Source organism: Megalops cyprinoides, chromosome 3 (assembly GCF_013368585.1).
Source record: "Megalops cyprinoides isolate fMegCyp1 chromosome 3, fMegCyp1.pri, whole genome shotgun sequence".
In the NCBI taxonomy this organism is placed as follows: domain Eukaryota; kingdom Metazoa; phylum Chordata; class Actinopteri; order Elopiformes; family Megalopidae; genus Megalops; species Megalops cyprinoides.
Genome location: NC_050585.1, coordinates 6,440,852 through 6,448,593, shown reverse-complemented (window position 1 = coordinate 6,448,593; position 7,742 = coordinate 6,440,852). Strand labels below are relative to the sequence as shown.

General features: G+C 39.1%; 1 long non-coding RNA gene across 1 annotated transcript; it reads left to right on the top strand.

Annotated features, from left to right (window-relative positions):
• The first annotated feature begins 319 nt into the window (after positions 1-319).
• LOC118774070 lies at positions 320-7,129 on the top strand. Its single transcript, XR_005004804.1, has 3 exons — positions 320-411; positions 4,287-4,502; positions 6,879-7,129. It is a non-coding gene; the product is annotated as an uncharacterized LOC118774070 (long non-coding RNA).
• Positions 7,130-7,742: the final 613 nt, after the last annotated feature.

Below are 7,742 nucleotides of genomic sequence, written 5' to 3'. Positions count from 1 at the left end.
AGGGAAAATACATTATTAAGTTAATCCTCTACCCATGAATACCTGCACTGCATCCATTATCATCCAGTAATGGCATATTTTGGAACTGTTTTTATTTTTTCTTTCCCCAGCACAGCTCTGTCCCTCGACCAAACATGGTGTTCTGAATACAAAGCATGTGCCTGGCTACAATGTAAGGCTGCTGCTTTTAGCTGCAGGGCTGGCAGTCTATAAAAAGAGGTGACCGCTTAAGACCAGATTGACCCAGCGCAGTGACCTTTGAGAAAACGGTAAACACATCCCAGCGCTCGGAACCTCACTCGGGAGCTGATGTGTGGTCAGCCATGGAAAAGATCTGCCCTGCCGACGTATAGTTAAACATGACGCTAATGGGCTTCACGGCTTGAACAGTGGAGACAGAAGTGGCCGAGGGTGAGGGGCTTGCTTCTACATTACTGTGACGTTCCCATATAGATTGTGTGATGATTGCAGGATGGTGTAGGCTTATGCAGTACAGTTTATGGAAAGGAGGCATCCCACTGATGTATTGAGGACCAAAAATGAGTATATAAGTAAATAAATGCAGAAATAAATAAATAAATACATAAATAAATACATTTATTTATACATACATACATTTATTTATTTATTTATTTCTGTATTTCTACATTTATTTATTTATGCATTTCTACATTTATTTATTTCTGTATTTCTAAATTTCAACATTTATTTATTTCTGTATTTCTGTGTCCGTATGTTAATTCAGTGGGTGGTCCTATACCTCAGTCTAAAGCCGGATTGGTTATAGCGGTGCCATTGGATCTACTGCTACTACCTTGACTGGGGTTATGCACATGACGTCACAGTACGCGGAGTCACTGCGGCTTCCACCCGCTGAGTGGTAGAAAGCCTTAAAAAAGCAAAACTAAAATCCAAGGAATATGGTAATTAGGCCGACGTTACCTTCAGCGCTGTCCTCCCAGTTTTGCTTTTGTGTTAGATGATCGCTGTTTGGAAAATTAAGCTACGTAGCGTTTTCCTTATAATGGGCGTCAATGGAGAGTTTTGCTTTTTTGACAGGAGACCGTGTTTATGACATGTGAGATGTCAGACATATTTGGTGGTCATTGATCGCTGTTTGAGACATGAAGCCACGTTAAGCTTTTTCCTTATAATGGGCGTCAATGGAGAAGAAAACGCTTAACGTGAGATAACGACCATACTCATAGGATTTCTGTTTTGATTTTTTTGACAGGAGGAAATGTTTCTGACAGGAAAGTGTTTCTGAGAAGAAATGTCCAAGAGAAATCTGGTGATCATTGATCCCAGTTTTGGAACATTAAGCCACGTTAAGCGTTTTAGAATGTCCCGGCTTTTGTATGCCTTCAGGCTTTGCTTTGTGTATTTCCCCGGCGTCGAAATCAGGTACATATAAATGTTAGGAAACCCGATTCCTGGCGACATGTCAATGTCCATAGACCACTGGTTGTTTGGGAAGTTATAAGGATCACTGTCAAGTCCAACTGCTTTGAATTTAGCCAGATAATCGTTTATTTTACTCCCGGCTTCGCAGTTTCCCCTATTACAGGAAGCCATGTTGCAGCATATTTTGCCACTCAGTCCGAGTGAGGGGGCGTATTCCGGTGGGAAAGTGACGTCAGTGCATACCCTCCCATACCCGGGAGGTTTGCCTTTAGCTCGCTACTAGCCGCTTAGCTAAACTGAGTTGTCGACAGTTAGTTTTAATGTAGCCCTGTGTTATTGATGGAAAATTTTGTACGAGCCATTGCTTGGAGTTAGTACCAAGTTTAGCTACCCAGCGTGTGTAAGATTTGATAAGAATCGTTTGCTTCTGTCTGGTTCGCCCAGCTGACCAATCCGGCTTTAGACTGAGATATAGGACCACCCACTGAATTAACATACGGACACAGAAATACAGAAATAAATAAATGTTGAAATGTAGAAATACAGAAATAAATAAATGTTGAGATGCATAAATAAATAAATAAATGTAGAAATACAGAAATAAATAAATGTAGAAATTCAGAAATAAATAAATGTAAAAATACAGAAATAGCCTTTTTCTTTACCAAAATGTATTTATTTTTCATTTATATATTTATTTATTTATGCTTATGTCATGTTTTGTCCTCCATACTGATATACCATTGATGAAACTGATGCAAAAGAAAATGAAAATTGTGAAGACTATGAATGTTTTCTACTGTCTTATTGATTTTTTTTTTTCTTGCTTGTTCTGACTACCTACATTGCTCTAATGTGAACACACTAGTACATGAAACTAAATGAAACTACGTGCCAGTTTTAATTAATGCAAATGCAAAACACTGCCAGAAAGGGCATGTCTCTTCATGCATGGTGACCGCTTCTCAAATGAGAGACCTTGATTTGAGCTGTAGACCTTAATTTGAGCTTTTGGCACACATGCCTGATCTCTTGAAACATTTCCAAAGTTTATTTGCCTAGCAGAATTGCCACTCCTTCAACACGCTTTCAATGGTGGTGCCGAGCGGCTTAAGAGACTCCGAAATTAAAGACTAAAACTGAAAAAGTTTGGTCACATTTAATTGTTTTGGCAGTTTGCCCAAAACTAAAGCAGCTTCAGGTGCACCTATCTGACAGGCAGCTGAAGGAAATGACTTCATCTTGTATTTCTTTGATTCCAGTGGCACCCCTTTGATATTCCTGAAATACCTTCTCCCTTCAAATGTTGCTATCTCATGGGCTGGCTTCTCTCAGGTCCGAGATAAAATGGCTTAATTGGACCTTAACCTTCCTCTTTATTTCAGAAGCTGTTTCTCTGTGCCATGCAGTGTGGAAAGCTTGGCTGACTCTTTTTGTGCTTGCCTCACAGTTTGCCAAAGGATCCATGTGTGCCATTTTGTCTTGACTGTATTATGTGTTTACCCTGGGATATGTCGTTCAGAGCAACATTTTTCTTTTCTCACATTGCTTTGATGGTGATTCATATCATGATCTAAAACTATTTTAGAAATGTATCAAGCTGGGGGTGGGCAAAACTAAAGCTTTAGCCACAGTCACGTACAGTCACAGTAAGTCCCCTTACTGTTTGTTAAACTCCAGGGCTGAACAGATTGTCTTCAACAGATTGTTTTCACCAGAGACAAGGGACCAGACTAACATAACATCATTTGACAGAATATAATTCCTCTTAATTTGGCATCCACAAGTGAAGTCCTTTGTTATAACTGGAACGTGTGATAGAGAATTAGCACAGGTTGGCTGAGCTGAGAAATGTGTAAGATTGGAAAAAGTGAAAGCACTTAGGGTTTATCTGTAAATGGACAGGTGACGGCACATGAGACAAATTCCTGAATGGAACTAGCATTTGTACCTTTGTAACCAGTGTGTTAGGGTGTAACCAGTAAATTTCTCAGGTGACTAAACTGGTACACCAGAACAAATTGGGGTTAACTGAGCAATGGTGATAGCTATCATCATGTATGAAACGTCAGCATGTTATCTAATCTGCAACCTTGTAGACAGTAACTGGAACTTGAAAGCAGTTGAACAACCCACATGTATGTAGTTAACATGAATAAATGCTGTACCTATAGCTTGGAAAGTTACAGTAGCAGTTGCTGTTGACTTGTTCAGTAGCAGAAGGGCAAACTACACTAACAGGAGGAGAAAAGCATAAGCAGTTTATGGTATAAATGTAGGCTTGTCCTACAGGTTTAAGTTCCATCGATCTGAGGTTGTATTCTGCATGCTCCCCATGTTCTTGTGTATCGTGCCATGTGGATGCTCCCACAGGTTCTATTTTTGATGGACACAACACATTTGACAGATTCACACATGCAACTTTCTCTAAAACTTGTTAGGAATCTACCCAAGACAAAATGAGTCTTACTACTCTTTTACAGTTGGAAGCTCAAATTATTTTAATACCTGTAGAGTCTAGTGGTGTTTAGAATTTAATCCTGAAAAAATTCCTGATATTGAAGTGTAAAGTAAGGGATAGAAAAAAACAGATTAGCACAGACAATTAGTGAACCCAGTAATAGAGTGAAGGGAAATGGAAGCTTTGAAGATGGCTAATTGGTGCTATAAATAACGTGTGGATAGCAGTTATTTGACAGGGGCTGAACAGAGAATACTGTGGTATAAAAATTACAGGTACCAAGCTCTCTGGTGGAAATGTCAAACATGCCATGGACACCTGAGTGTAAGCAGGAAAGTAGCCCTCTTTGCACAGAAAAGTGAAAGCAAAAAAGGTGAAAACAAAAAGGTCTCATTGAGGCTTTTTGTTTCTTGAAAAACAGGTTGTTGAAACTGAACACTGATGCTACATGGCTGGCATGGACCATTACTTAGAATCCCAATGGGCAGTGGGTGCCATGTTAGCTGATCAGATGCTGAACTGGAAGTGGATACAGAGAGACTTTCTTCGCTGTAACTGGGAAACATATCCGCCTTCTCCACCCAGATTGCCTTGCCTGTTGCTTCAGTGACACAGGAATGACAGCTGTGGAGCTCAGGTGACTGCTGGTTGCCCCTTTTCCATTTGGGAAACCTGTCTGTCTTTCCTCCAGAACCACTCTCCTGTGGCCTGTATAGGCTTCCTGGTCTTTGTCAGCCCTGTCTGTTAGCTGCATAGGTCAGTTTATTTTCCTACGTGTGGGGCCTATTGTGCAGTTCTGTGGGTCAGCTTTTTGGGGGCAGTGAACAAGCCCATCTGAAGGAATATCCTGATTCACTCCGTTCTGTTTCTATCTGAATTATTATTATTTTGACAGTGCTGACTGCTCAGAATGTATTCTGTAATCAGACAATGTTTTTTCTGTGTCAGTGTGAGAGCCGACCTGACAATATGCAAGGGAAATCTAACACGGCAAAGCAATCAACATTTCTCTTGAAAAATAATTCCAATAACCATGAGCAAAATGTCTTCAGCGCACAGAAGCTGCAGCTGAACTAAATGGCAGCATAGCAGCAGAGACAAAGACACAGAGTCACAATGAAGATGTTCAGAAAATGAATTGCCTAACACAAAGCAAAGATTTTTGTGCAATTACCAGCAGGTCTAATCAATGTCAGCTGCACAGTGTACACCTACACAATCCACACGTACCTTTTTACTAGCTGAGCATCAATATACAGATTGTGTGAAGTACACCTCTGTCAATACATTTTGCTCAATACCTACTGATCCCCTGCCCACTGCTCCTCCTCATTGTTTGCAGTTCTGTTTGCTTACCTTAAAGGGGAGGGGGAGAATTGGGTTTGTTTATGTAATGTAACAATCTGTTGTTTCACATTGCACATATTTTCCTGAATATATGTGGGAAGATTAGCAGCATGCACCCCCTGCCATCTTGTTTTATTCTGAGTTAGAAGCAAATATCAGCAAACATTATTATCTAATGAACATGTCCATTCTTCTCCATCTCTGTACTTTTACTGCTATAGGGCCCCACCATCTTGCTCTTGTTGGATTCTTTTTCATTTCAAGATCCAAGAAGGCTACTTCACAATGCATAATTTGCTGTTGCTAAGAGCTGTTTGCCTGCCTCTTGTTTTAGCATGCATCTTTTTTTTTTTGCAAGTGTTGCAGCAGCACAGATTTCCTTGTCATCGAAGCTTCACACGCCTGACATTGAGCGATGTTTGGAGGAGGCTCAGGAGACAGTGAATAGCAGTGAAATATTTCTGAATGTTATCTGGCTCATTATCAAGCCTTTGTGTTTCAGGTGTGACATCAACAAGTAAAATTCCGCCATGTGCTTTTGTTAAAGACCATTGTACTCCTTAACAACAGTATAGACATATGTATATTGACCAAAGTAGTTTAAAGGAAGCAGACCTTTATGGACCGTTTGTTATTTACTGGGCAGGAGGTGGGCTCAAAACAGGGGAGGCACATGTAATTTTTTTCTTCAGGTCATAGGTGCTGTTTCTCATAACAGCAATTATATATATATATATATATATATCTATATGTGTGCATAATTAGATGTAAGACGTGTTTTATATATATATTTTGTTACCTAGATTCTGTGCTGTAGCTACCTGGAATAAAGGAGATAGGAATTACTTTGTGGATGTAAAATGTTGGTGTTTGTCATTAAACCTTTTGAAACCAAAATGGTGCATGTTAAACTTTGCTTAACTCTGTAGCCCTGACATCTTTTATTTCAAATACATAGTACAACAACCTCAACAAGCAGCACTATATATTTTCTAGGGTCACAACAGTTGTGAGGGAGGGATGGTCATGCATTTTTTTCAATGACACAGGGAGGGTTACATAAAAACATTTATAGCTTGAGGGAGGGTCATGAATTTTCAGAGAGATCGCCGTTCAAATCGTTATTTTTTTTTAAAAATCTCATTAAAAGTTGTTTTCCTCATGAAAGAGTGATGGATTTGCATGATATATTGATACTGATAAAAACATTATAAAGGTTATTTATGGCAATTATACACCTGATCAGCTCGTCCTTTTCTTTTTTAGAAAATATACACTTTTCACATAAACTGTTTTTTAAGTAAAGTAAATGAATTAATTCCTGAAATTGCACTCTGCAGCAAGGTTAATAAAAATGAATGATGTTACTTAGATGAAATCCTTTAATGACTGGAAAATACCTGGACATACAAGTTGGAGTACTAAAAAAATCTAAATATCTATATGAAAGTTGTAGCCATTTGTCTCTTTTTAATGTTTTATGCAAAATATGATAAAAAGGACTTCCTTTTTTAAATTTTAATAAGAAATACAAAAGATTAATAACTGAAGTTATAGTGTTTGTAAACCACCTACTAACCATCATCAGCTGTCTGTGCATCAGCTGTCTGTGTAACCCACCCCCTCCTCTCTCTATGCCTTTCGCTCCTGCGCTCCCACCTACCAGTCTCTGTCCTGGCCAGTGTTCAAGGGTCTTCCACCTGGCTTTCACCCTCTCCCCGGCTGGATCCAGGGTTCTGCTGTCCTTATCCTACAGCCAGGACCAGCCTACTGCTTGAGAAGGCCCAAAGGGGGCCGGCTCTCAGAGCCGCCCTACAGCCATACTGATGTGTTTGTCTCCCTGGAGGACTGGACTCCATGTCAAACAGACGATCCCAGCAGACCTGCTTCCCAGTCATGTTATGCTGCACTGCACCCGTTCACCAATAAATACCTTAAAATTAATTGCAGTCATTTTGTGATTTCTTGTCCTAGTGAATATAAAACAAGCCATTTTGTCATTTTCCAATTTCCCATTTGAAAAAGAAAAATCGGTTGGTGGAAAGCACATGTACCACATAGCTAGGCAACCAGCTATCTGGCCAAATTAGTTCCCTAGTTTGCTCAGTGGCAAGTGAGCCAGATATAGAAAATAGTTTATTTATGTGTTATCAGTTTGTCTTTAGCTAGCCAGCACCTTCTTCGTTCTATTAAATCATTTTGCTATCTTCAGTTTTTATTAGGCTGAGATAGTTATGTGGCTAACAACATTAGTAAGCTGATATAACATTTCTTGGCAGTTGTAAAATAAAGCTGGAATAAAAATTATTTTATTCCCTTGATTTTTCAATTATACAAAAATAAAGTCATTTTCATTTCACGTGAACATGGTTTATTAATTAAATGTGAGTGTTTTGTGTTTGAAAAGCACTCATATACATTGAAAAGCCAGAACTGGCTGATTTCATTGTCGCATTGAAAATGTTTTCAAAATTTTAATAACAGATTAATTTACTACACTGAGAAGTGTTATTGTTATTTACACGTATAT